The following is a 13,517-nucleotide window of genomic DNA, read 5'->3' on the forward strand; positions in this document are numbered from 1 at the left end:
CCGAGACAAACATTTTGATATGCTCCACGCACGAATCAGAGCTACGATGAGAAAGTTATGGCATGTCAAAGAATGCAAAAATGTTAGAGTTTGGGACGAAAAAATCAGCCCGAGATTTTGGATCTGAGATCCAGATCGTGCACGGAAGCCGAGGATCGATAGAGAACAATGTAGCTGCCGGAGTTCGTCACGGGACGTCGCCGGACTTGCTGAGAAGGAGCTCGCCGGGGTCGGGAGAAGGACGGGGAGGCCTCGGGCGTCGTCGGCGAGGGGCGCCGCGGTGGTGGCCGGTGGTGGCGCGGCGAGGCGCCTCGGCCGGTGAGTAACTCCGGCCGGCGCGGGTGGCGGCCCGGCGGAGGGAGAGGTGGTGCGGCGAGGAGCGGGGTCGGGCGGCGGCTCCCCAGGCGGAGAAGACGAGGCGAAGGGCGGCGGCATGGGGAACGGGCTCAGGGGCCGGCGCTGGGCCGCGCGGGCCTCGGCGGGGGAGCCACGTGGCAGCGCCCTATTGGTGCGGTGCGGCGGCGGCTGCGGTGTCCGGCGGCGGACATTGTCCGGCGGCGGAGAGGGGATTTGGACTAGGGTTAGGGGTGGTAGAGACCCGGGATTTTCGTGGGGGGGGATCTATTTATAGAGTTAGAGGGAGCTAGTAGGCTCCAAATTGAGCATGGTTTGCGGCCACGCGATCGTGATCGAATGCTCTAGGTGATGGAGGGGTTTTTGGTGGGTTTTGGGCCACTTGGGAGGGGTGTTGGGCTGCAACACACACGAGGCCTTTTTGGTCCCTCGGTTAACCGTTGGAGTATCAAACGAAGTCCAAATGGTACGAAACTTGACAGGCGGTCTACCAGTAGTAAACCAAGGCCGCGTGACATGTCTCGGTCCAATCCAAAAACGTTTAACACCCACACACGAAAAGAGGTAGAAAGGGACACCGGAGGACATAGGAGCACCGGAATGCAAAACGGACAACGGGGAAAATGCTCGAATGCATGAGACAAACACGTATGCAAATGCAATGCACATGATGACATGATATGAGATGCATGACAAAGACAAAACACACGGAGACAAAAACTCAACACCGAGGAAATAAAATAACTTAGTGCCGGAAACGGCAAGAGTTGGAATACAAATAAGGTAAATTACATCCGGGGTGTTACAACACTCCACCACTACGAAAGGATCTCGTCCCGAGATCTAGGACTGGAAAAACTCCGGGTACTCAGAACAGAGGTAATCCTCGCGTTCCCAGGTGGCTTCACGGTCGGAATGATGTGACCACTTGACTTTGAAGAATTTGATAGACTTGTTGCGAGTCTTGCACTCAGTTTCTTCAAGGATAGCAACGGGGAGCTCATGATAAGACAGGTCTTCTTGGAGATCAATGTCTTCGAAGTTTACGGTGCGGTCGGGAGTCTTGAAACACTTGCGGAGCTGAGAGACATGAAACATGTCGTGCACGTTTGCAAAGTTGGAGGGAAGCTCAAGTTGATAGGCGAGACCGCCTCTTTTGCTGACGATCTTGAAAGGACCCATGTATCTAGGGGCAAGCTTCCCTTTGATACCGAAGCGACGAGTACCTTTCATTGGAGAGACGCGGAGGTAGACATGGTCTCCGATCTCGAAAGCCAAGTCACGATGCTTGCTATCATAGTAGCTCTTCTGGCGCGATTGCGCGGCTTTGAGATTATCACGAATGACTTTGCACATCTCTTCTGCCTCTGTGATCAAGTCATTTCCAAGAAGTTGACGTTCACCAGTCTCTGACCAGTTATGAGGAGTACGACACTTCCTGCCCTAGAGAATTTCGAATGGGGCCTTGCCCGAACTCGCTTGAAAGCTGTTGTTGTAGGAGAACTCGGCATATGGAAGACAATCTTCCCACTTCATGCCGAAAGAGATGACGCAAGCCCTGAGCATATCTTCAAGAATCTGATTTACTCGCTCGACTTGGCCACTAGTTTGAGGATGAAAAGCTGTGCTGAAGCGAATGTTGGCGCCCATGGCCTTCTGAATAGAATCCCAAAACTTCGAGGTGAATATGCTGCCACGATCTGAAGATATCAACTGCGGAATGCCGTGCAGAGAGACAATCCGGGAGGTATATAGCTCTGCCAATTGAGCTGCTTGTTGGGTTTCGTAGTAATTTCAAAAAATTTCCTACGCACACGCAAGATCATGTGATGCATAGCAACGAGAGGGGAGAGTGTTGTCTACGTACCCAACGCAGACCGACTGCGGAAGCGCTGACACAACGTAGAGGAAGTAGTCGTACGTCTTCACGATCCAACCGATCAAGCACCGAAACTACGGCACCTCCGAGTTCGAGCACACGTTCAGCTCGATGACGATCCCCGGACTCCGATCCAGCAAAGTGTCGGGAAGAGTTCCGTCAGCACGACGGCGTGGTGACGATCTTGATGTACTACAGCAGCAGGGCTTCGCCTAAACTCCGCTATAGTATTATCGAGGACTATGGTGGCTGGGGCACCGCACACGGCTAAGGAATAGATCACGTGAATCAACTTGTGTGTTCTAGGGTGCCTCTGCCTCAGTATATAAAGGACTAGAGGGGGGGAAGGCTGGCCGGCCATAGGAGGCGCGCCAGGAGAGTCCTACTCCCTCTGGGAGTAGGATGCCCCCCCCCCCAATCCTAGTTGGAATAGGATTCGCGGAGGGGGAAAAGAGAGAGAGGGGGCCGGCCACCTCTCCTAGTCCTAATAGGACTAGGGGAAGGGGGAGGCGCACAGCCCATGTAGGGCTGCCTCTTCTCTTTTCCACTAAGGCCCATTAAGGCCCATATGGCTCCCGGGGGGTTCCGGTAACCTCCCGGTACTCCGGTAAAATCCCGATTTCACCCGGAACACTTCCGATGTCCAAATATAGGCTTCCAATATATCAATCTTTATGTCTCGACCATTTCGAGACTCCTCTTCATGTCCGTGATCACATCCGGGACTCCGAACAACCTTCGGTACATCAAAATGCATAAACTCATAATATAACTGTCATCGTAATCTTAAGCGTGCGGACCCTACGGGTTTGAGAACAATGTAGACATGGACGAGACACGTCTCCGGTCAATAACCAATAGCGGGACCTGGATGCCCATATTGGCTCCTACATATTCTACGAAGATCTTTATCGGTCAGACCGCATAACAACATACGTTGTTCCCTTTGTCATCGGTATGTTACTTGCCCGAGATTCGATCGTCGGTATCCAATACCTAGTTCAATCTCGTTACCGGCAAGTCTCTTTACTCGTTCCGTAATACATCATCTCACAACTAACATCTTAGTTACAATGCTTGCAAGGCTTATGTGATGTGTATTACCGAGAGGGCCCAGAGATACCTCTCCGACAATCGGAGTGACAAAACCTAATCTCGAAATACGCCAACCCAACATCTACCTTTGGAGACACCTGTAATGCTCCTTTATAATCACCCAGTTACGTTGTGACGTTTGGTAGCACCCAAAGTGTTCCTCCGGCAAACGGGAGTTGCATAATCTCATAGTTATAGGAACATGTATAAGTCATGAAGAAAGCAATAGCAACATACTAAACGATCGGGTGCTAAGCTAATGGAATGGGTCATGTCAATCAAATCATTCAACTAATGATGTGACCTCATTAATCAAATAACAACTCATTATTCATGGTTAGGAAACATAACCATCTTTGATTAACGAGCTAGTCAAGTAGAGGCATACTAGTGACACTTTGTTTGTCTATGTATTCACACATGTATTATGTTTCCGGTTAATACAATTCTAGCATGAATAATAAACATTTATCATGATTATAAGGAAATAAATAATAACTTTATTATTGCCTCTAGGGCATATTTCCTTCGCTGTTGTGATAGATTCTTTGATAGGAAGGAAATGAGCCACTTTAGTGAGCTTGTCGATGACAACGAAGATAGCATCATTGCCACGCTTGGACTTTGGAAATCCAGTCACGAAGTCCATCTCAATATGGTCAAACTTCCATTCTGGAATGGCAAGAGGTTGGAGGAGACCAGCTGGTCATTGGTGTTCTGCCTTCACTCTTCTGCAGACATCACATTCATTCACGAGCTGAGCAATCTCACGCTTCATTCGAGTCCACCAATACGACTGCTTGAGGTCATGGTACATCTTTGTACTTCCAGAGTGGATAGAGAGGAGTGAATTGTGAGCCTCATTCATAATGACTTTACGAAGGTCACCTTTAGGCACAACAATGCGATCCTCGAAGAATAGAGTATCCTTGTCATCAAGGCGATAGCACTTGTACTTGGGTTGACTCTTGGCAATCCCAATCTTCACCTTCTTCACCATAGCATCAAGAAGTTGAGCCTCGCGAATCTGGTCTTCCAAAGTAGGAGAGACTTGGAGGTTGGCGAGAAATCCTTGAGGAACAACTTGCAGATTGAGTTTGCGGAAAGCTTCATAAAGCTCGGGTTGGTAAGGCTTGAGAATCAGACTGTTGCAGTAAGCCTTTCTGCTCAATGCGTCAGCAATTACATTGGCCTTGCCTGGAGTATATTCGATACTCGGATTATACTCTTGAATCATTTCGACCCAACGAGTATGTCTGAGGTTGAGGTTTGGCTGAGTGAAGATGTACTTGAGACTCTTGTGGTCAGTGAAGATGTCCACTTTTCTTCCCAATAAGAGATGTCTCCAAGTTAAAAGAGCATGCACAACTGCCGCCAACTCAAGGTCGTGAGTGGGGTAGTTCTTTTCGTTGGGCTTCAACTGGCGAGAGGTATAAGCCACAACTTTCTTCTCTTGCATCAACACTGCACCAAGACCTTGAAGAGAAGCATCACAGAAGACCTCAAACGGTTTGGATTCATCAGGAGGAGTCAGAACTGGAGCAGTGACTAACTTCTCTTTCAGGGTGTTGAAAGCGATGTCACATTCAGGAGACTAGACGTACTTAACATGCTTCTGGAGAAGGTTGGAAAGAGGCTTCGCGATCTTTGAGAAGTTCTCGACAAACCTTCGACAATAGCTTGTGAGCCCAAGGAAGCTGCGGAGTTGCTTCACGTTCTGAGGTGGTTCCCAATTCACAATTGCAGACACCTTCTCAGGATTAACCGCTATGCCCTTGGCAGAGATGATATGCCCAAGGTAGAGAACCTCATCGAGCCAAAACTCGCACTTTGAAAACTTGGCATAGAACTGATGTTCTCAGAGCTTATCCAGCACCAAACGCAAGTGCTTGGCATGATCTTCCTTGTTCTTGGAAAAGACCAAAATGTCATCGAGGTAGACCAAGACAAAGTCATTTGTGTAGGCGTTGAAGATGAAATTCATCATGCGAGAGAATGTCGGAGGAGCGTTGACGAGGCTGAAAGACATGACAGTGTATTCATATGAACCATAGCTTGTTCTGAATGCTGTCTTGGGAATATCTTGCTCATGAATGCGAATCTGATGATAGCCCATACGGAGATCAAGCTTGGAGAAAACTTGAGCACCTTTGAGTTGTTCAAACAGCTCGTTGATGTTGGGAAGTGGGTACTTGTTCTTTATAGTCTTCTTGTTCAATGGACGGTAGTCGACACAAAGTCGGTCCATTCCATCCTTTTTCTTCACAAAAAGAACACCACAACCCCATTGAGAAGAACTAGGTCGGATGAGACCCATTCGCTCTTGAATATTGAGTTGTTTCTTCAGCTCCTTCAACTCTTCAGGTCCAAGCTTGTAAGGACGTTTGCAAACAGGTTCTGTGCCAAGCTCAAGATCGATGACGAATTCAACTGGCTGGTGCGGAGGCATTCCTGGAATCTCTTCTGGAAAGACGTCTTGATATTCGCAAATGACTGGAATTTGAGAGATGGCATCCAGCTCGCCCTTCTCATTGAGAGAAAACAGTCGAATGGTATCATCCCGAGTGGCAAAGACGATAACATCCTCAGACGAATGAGTCAATTGAATCTGCCTGGCAGCACAATCAAGCTGAGCCATGTTCTTAGAAATCCAGTCCATTCCGAGAATAAGATCAATATCCGAGTTACCAAGGACCATTGGAGAAGAAAGAAACTTGTAGTCACCCAACGTGATAGTAACATCCTGAGCCATCATTTTGGTGTTCATGAACAAACCCGGAGAAGAAACCGCTATCGGCTTAGGCAAATCAACAGTATGCACATCATGCATGGATGCAAAAGGCTTCGATAAAAATGACAAAGATGCCCCAGTATCAAAAAGAACTCTTGCAGGAATATCATTAACTGGAAGGTTACCCATGATGACATCTGACGAGTCCTCTGCCTGAGCTGCGTTCATCATGTTGATCTTAGCAGACTTGGGGTTATGCTTGACCACTGCGGTGCTGGCAGATCTCACAGGAGGAGGAGGGAGACGCCTCTGATTGAAGCATTTGTTGGCATAGTGACCCTTCTGCTGACACTTGTTGCACGTGACCTCCGAGAGCGGACGGTGATACGGAGCACTTGATCTTGGAGCTTGAGACAAAGTCTTGTTCTGAAAGCGGGGGGGGGGGGGGGGGGGGGGAAGATCCATTGCTATCTTTGCCCTTCTGCTGATAAGGCTGACGAAACGGAGGAGGAGGCAGCTAATACTTTTGCTGCTTAAGCCACTTGAGTTGAGGAAGAAGGAGTTGCATCTCTGACTCGCTTCTTGGAAGCATCGCACCTGAGTTGAGCAGTCTCTTGTTTCAGTGCCATGTTGCAGAACTCATCGTACTTCTTGGGCTCAAAGAGGATGAGAGCTAGTTGAAGATCTTCTCTGAGGCCACCCCTGAACTGGTAAATCATGCTCTTCTTGCCAGGGACGTCCTGCTTGGCGAAACGAGTGAGCCTCTGGAACAGAATGTTATACTGGTAAACAGACAAGCTGCCTTGCTTCAGGTTGCGGAATTCCTCACGCTTGCTTTCAACAACACTCTGGGGTATGTGATGAGCTCTGAAGTCTTGACGGAATTCATCCCAGGTAATCACACGGCCTCCTCTGGAATCTTTGTACCACTGAAACCATTCTGCAGCTTGGTCTTTGAGTTGGAAGGAGGCAAACTTGACAAAGTCCTCAGGCCTGACGTTACTGCACTCGAAATGCTTGCATATATCCACGAGCCAATCATCAGCGTCTGAGGCCTCGGCACAGTTGCTGAAGGTCTTTGGCTGATTAGCGAGGAACTGGTTGAGTGTAGCAAACTGATTCTGATTGTTGCTATGGCCATGATTCCCTTGGTTGCGCTCTTGCATAATTTGCATGATCAGCTGCGTGTTTGCATTGGTAGCGGCCATCACAGCTTGCCATGCCTCTGGAGGTGGAGGTGGTGGTGGTGGTGGCGGATCCTGATTCTGATTCTGACCCTTAGCAGGAGCCATCCTGAAGAGGTGACATCCGTTAGCATCTTGACAGACATATATTGAAGCTGAATCCAATGGATAGAAATTGCAACATAAAGTCTTAACATCCGAACAAAATGAATGAATGCATTCCAATTGAAATGGTCACATTTCCATAAATTGAGAAGCCACTTAGATAGAGGTAGAAGAATAAAACAACAAGGTACGGACAAGAAAAAAAAATACTTGGTGAGGATTACCCAATCACAAACCAAATATCCGCGGAAGAAGAACTAGAGCTACAAGAATTCCCACCTATGAAACTCCCGAACCTTTTTGGTTATGCAATCAGGTGTTGGGGATACAGGGGAAGCATAATATCTCACCCAAAGCTAGCAAATCCTACATCCAGCTGTATCCATCCTTCAACACATAACCAAGAAACCTTCGGAAATCATTTACCTCAACCTTCGAAAAGCATCCGTTATACGAGTTATGGCAATACTCCCGAACTCCCGCCCCAGTACTGGGTGGCATCGAGGTTATCTCACCAACAACTACATAAAAGAGATTTTCGATGTCGGCGAAACTCAGGTATTCCAGAATCTCAATGATAAAATTGTGACGACAACACCTCGGAGCTCAACTCCCTGGGACACTGCCACAACCCCTAAATGACAGGAGGCACCAAGAACAATGTTCTCGTCACAAAACCATCGGAAAGATTCCAAGATACCTGCGTGATCCTAAATTTTTTTTAGTGAAATTTGAGAAGAGAAGAGTCAAAACTCTACGTCAGGATGCCTCACCAGAGCGACGAAGGGACTGAGGAGTAAAAAATAATTCCTAACTCTTCGATATATATAATCCTAAATGACTCAAAACATTTTTCTAGACTCAACAACGCCAACGATTTGATCAAGCAGGGGGCTCCTAAGGTCGGGGAAGGCTCTGATTACCAACTTGTAACGCCCTCGATGCGGCTATATCTCCCACGTGTTGAAGCACGACTTAGAGGCATAACCGCATTGAAAGCAATGTCGCAAGTGAGGTAATCTTCGCGAACAACCCATGTACATAAATAAAGGGGAAAGGTACATAGTTGGCTTACACTCGCCACGTCACACAAATACATAAATAAGTCATTACATTCATCCAATACACTCAAGGTCCAACTACGGAACCAAAATAAAGATCAACCCCCAAATGCGACAAAGACCCCGATCGCCCCAACTGGGCACCACTACTGATCATCTTGGAAGGACACGTAGTAAGGACGAGAGTCTTCATCGAACTCCCACTTGAGCTCGGTCATATCATCTGGAGCGGCATCATCGGTCCCTGCATCTGGTTTTGGAAGTAATCTGTGAGTCACGGGGACTCAGCAATCTCACACCCTCGAGATCAAGACTATTTAAGCTTATAGGTAAGGTAAAGGTATGATGTGGAGCTGCAGCAAGCGACTAGCATATATGGTGGCTAACATATTCGCAAAACAGAGCGAGAAGAGAAGGCAAAGACACGGTCGAACAACTATGATCAAGAAGTGATCCTATAACAACCTACGTCAAGCATTACTCCAACACCGTGTTCACTTCCCGGACTCCGCCGAGAAGAGACCATCACGGTTACACACGCGGTTGGTGCATTTTAATTAAGTTAAGTTTCATGTTATCTACAACCGGACATTAACAAATTACCATCTGCCCATAACCGCGGGCACGGCTTTCAAAAGTTCAAATCCCTGCAGGGGAGTCCCAACTTAGCCCATCACAAGCTCTCACGGTCAACGAAGGATATTCCTTCTCCCAAGACAATCCGATCAGACTCGGCATCCCGGTTACAAGACACCCTCGACAATGGTAAAACAAAACCAGCAACACCACCCAGATGTGCTGACAAATCCCGATAGGAGCTGCACATATCTCGTTCTCAGGGCACACTGGATGAGCAAGACGTCGGGTAGGCCAGCCCAGAGTTGCCCCTGGTAGCCCCGGACATCGCTCAGTTGGACCAACACTTAGAGAAGCACTGGCCCGGGGGGGTTAAAATAAAGATGACCCTTGAGTCCGCGAAACCCAAGGAAAAAAGGCTAGGTGGCGAATGGTAAAACCAATGTTGGGCATTGCTGGAAGAGTTTTATTCAAGGCGAACTGTCAAGGGGTTCCCATTATAACCCAACCGTGTAAGGAACGCAAAATCTGGGAACATAACACCGATATGACGGAAACTAGGGCGGCAAGAGTGGAACAAAACACCAGGCATAAGGCCGAGCCTTCCACCCTTTACCAATTATATAGGTGCATTAAGATAAACCAGATAATATTGTGATATCCCAACAATAAACAATGTTCCAACAAGGACCGGTCTCCAATCTTCACTTGCAACTAGCAACGCTATAAGAGGGGCTGAGCAAAGCGGTAACATAGCCAAACAACGGTTTGCTAGGACATGGTGGGTTAGGGGTTTGACATGGCAATTTGGCAGGCATGATAAGCAAGTGGTAGGTATCGTAGCATAGGCATAGCAAAAGAGCGAGCATCTAGCAAGCAAAGATAGAAGTGATTTTGAGGGTATGGTCATCTTGCATGCGTGCAAAGTTCTCAGAGTTGCCTTGATCCTCGTAATTGTACTCAACGGGCTCCTCGTTCACGTACTCGTCTCCCGGCTCTACCCAAATAAAGACAACAAGCAAAAGGGAACACAATCAACCACGTGCAAAGCTCAAGCAACAAGATGCAAACATGGTATGATATGCGGGATGCGGTATGCGATGCATATGCATGATTTGGAAAGGAATGAATGAACCTGGCCTCAACTTGGAAAAAACCAAGAGTGCCACTGGAAAGGTGAGTTGATTTTGGTTGAAATCGATATAAAGATCACCGGAATCGGATGCACGGTTTGGAAATGGCAAGCAAAACAAATATGGCACCGGTCTGTGATAATCAGCACGAGACCATCTAAATGCATCAAGAACAACGTGCTACAGCACTCCAACATGACAACAAAATACATGGCAGGGATCCACTCATGATGCTTGATAAAAGATGAACACTGAGCTACGGCTAATTCACTCAATAGCAAGCTCAAACAAGCATGGAAAAAGTGCAAAAGATAACAGGTTCCAGATTTAGTGAAATTAACAGCATATCAGGAATTTATCATCAGGAAGCAATGTTTAGAGCATGAAAACTACATGCTACAGGAACATATAAGAGCAAAGAAAAGCAAAGCATGAAGCTACTCAAAGCATATAACAAAAGTCCCTTAGTGACCATGAGTCAAAAGGGATCAGAAAATACAATTGCAAGCATGTGAACATAGCAAAAACATAAACAGATTCAGACTTAGTGAAAAACTAGAGCATGGCAAAACTGATAACGAGTAGGCATGTTTACGAGCTTGATGCACTCACTACGAGGGATTGCATGACAAACTAAGCATACACCCAGCAAATAGACATGGAATAGAAGCTATACATGGCAAGAACAACATCATAGCATGCACGGATCGACTTCAACAAGCTCGGCAAAATTGCTAAACATGTTAACAATCTGCCAGGAACATTTTATAGCAAAAGTAGAGCTCGATTGACTCAAGCTAGGGTGCTCCGTAAATGCAAACAAAGAAATAGATGGATATAGCAAAACATTATCAAAAAAACATCCTTACTGATCATACTCAAAAGAGGCACGGATCACTAGGAAACAACATGAACATATGGCATAAAAATAATGACAGGGCAAGGACTTAGTGAAATTCTAAGTCCCTGAAATCAGCATCATTGAGTAAGCTACTTTGCATGCTTGTGCTAGTCACCAAATAGATCACAAAAATACATGGCATACACCCCTGTAAAGATGGCATGGCATTCTACAAAACAGATGTAGAGCTCAGGATCATAGCATGCATACATTAATCATGGCAAAAATGACATAAGGCCATTTACTGAAACAGATCTGACATAATCATCACATAGCCCTCTTTCAACAGCATTTCGGGTATTAAGATGAGCTCAAATGAAAATGATGCAATGAGATGAAATGATGTACTCGTCGAGACGAACATTTTGATATGCTCCATGCATGAATCGGAGCTACAATGAGAAAGTTATGGCATGCCAAAGAATGCAGAAATGCTAGAATTTGGGACGAAAAAATCAACCCAAGATTTTGGATCTGAGATCCAGATCGTGCACGGAAGCCGAGGATCGATAGATAACACTGTAGCTGCCGGAGTTCGTCGCGGGACGTCGCCGGACTTGCCGAGAAGGAGCTCGCCGGGGTCGGGAGAAGGACGGGGAGGCCTCGGGCGTCGCCGGCGAGGGGCGCCGCGGTGGTGGCCGGCGGTGGCGCGGCGAGGCGCCTCGGCCGGTGAGCAACTCCGGCCGCCGCGGGTGGCGGCGCGGCGGAGGGAGAGGTGGCGCGGCGAGGAGTGGGGTCGGGCGGCGGCTCCCCAGGCGGAGAAGACGAGGCGAAGGGCGGCGGCGTGGGGAACGGGCTCGGGGGCCGGCGCTGGGCCGCGCGGGCCTCGGCGGCGGCGGGTGGCGGGGAGCCACGTGGCAGCGCCCTATTGGCGCGGTGCGGCGGCGGCTGTGGTGTCCGGCGCGGCAGACATTGTTCGGCGGCGGAGAGGGGATTTGGACTAGGGTTAGGGGTGGTAGAGACCCGTGATTTTCGTGGGGGGGTCTATTTATAGAGTTAGAGGGAGCTAGGAGGCTCCAAATTGAGCACCGTTTGCGGCCACGCGATCGTGATCGAACGCTCTAGGTGATGGAGGGGTTTTTGGTGGGTTTTTGGCCACTTGGGAGGGGTGTTGGGCTGCAACACACACGAGGCCTTTTCGGTCCCTCAGTTAACCGTTGGAGTAACAAACGAAGTCCAAATGGTACGAAACTTGACAGGCGGTCTATCGATAGTAAACCAAGGCCGCATGACAATTCTCGGTCCAATCCGAAAATGTTTAACACCCACACACGAAAATAGGTAGAAAGGGACACCGGAGGACATAGGAGCGCCGGAATGCAAAACGGACAACGGAGAAAATGCTCGAATGCATGAGACGAACACGTATGCAAATGCAATGCACATGATGACATGATATGAGATGCATGACAAAGACAAAACACACGGAGACAAAAACCCGACACCGAGGAAATAAAATAATTTAGTGCCGGAAACGGCAAGAGTTGGAATATAAATAAGGTAAATTACATCCGGGGTGTTACAGGAGCTCACGAAACCTAAATGTCAAGGAGGCATGGGCTTCTGTGATCTACATATGTTTAACCTCGCTCTTCTTGGCAAACATGGGTGGCGTCTAATGACAAACCCTACATCTCTTTGTGCAAGAGTCATGAAGGGCAGGTACTTCCCAGAATCTGACTTCTTGCAAGCTACGGTACCCAAGGCCGCGTCAGCAATTTGGCGGGCCACCATTGCAGGTCGTGAGGCCTTGCTTGCGGGTATTGTGCTGCGGGTCGGTGATGGTACTTCTATCAATTCATGGACTGACAAGTGGATTCCTACAACTCCTACAAGGACACCATTGTTGACACCAATGGCGCCTACTATCTCACTAGTCAGTGACCTGATTGATGTAGATAACTGGTCCTGGAAACAGGATCTTGTTTGGCAGAACTTTATCGCACCAGATGCAGAGGCTATACTGAATATTCCTCTACGGCGCGGAGGGGGTGCAGATACAATGGCATGGGCACATGAGAGGACAGGTAACTACACTGTTAAGTCAGCGTACCGAGCTCTAGTGATTCAGAAAGAGCATCAAGCTCGAGAAGAAGGGCCGGTTACAGAAGCTTCAGTTGATAAACATCAGTTGTGGAAAGCTCTCTGGTCTCTCAAGGTGGTACCTAAAGTGCGCGTGTTCTGGTGGAGGGTACTTCGAGGTATACTGCCAGATGAACGCACACTAAAGCATCGACATATCCGAGTAATCAGTACATGCAAGCTTTGTCAATCACATGAAGAAGATCTACAACATGCACTCATATCATGTTCACATGCTCGGGGTTTTTGGGACGAAGCGCGCAAGCTACTGGATGTCAAACTACCGCGCCTCCATCCCACAACTTGGGCAGCTGATATTTTATGTGAACCAATGTTCTCACAGAGAGACCGAGCAACGATAATCACTGTGATGTGGTCTATTTGGACTTCCCGGAATAGATGGACGCATGATGGGG

Source organism: Triticum urartu, chromosome 2 (assembly GCF_003073215.2).
Source record: "Triticum urartu cultivar G1812 chromosome 2, Tu2.1, whole genome shotgun sequence".
NCBI classification, from domain to species: domain Eukaryota; kingdom Viridiplantae; phylum Streptophyta; class Magnoliopsida; order Poales; family Poaceae; genus Triticum; species Triticum urartu.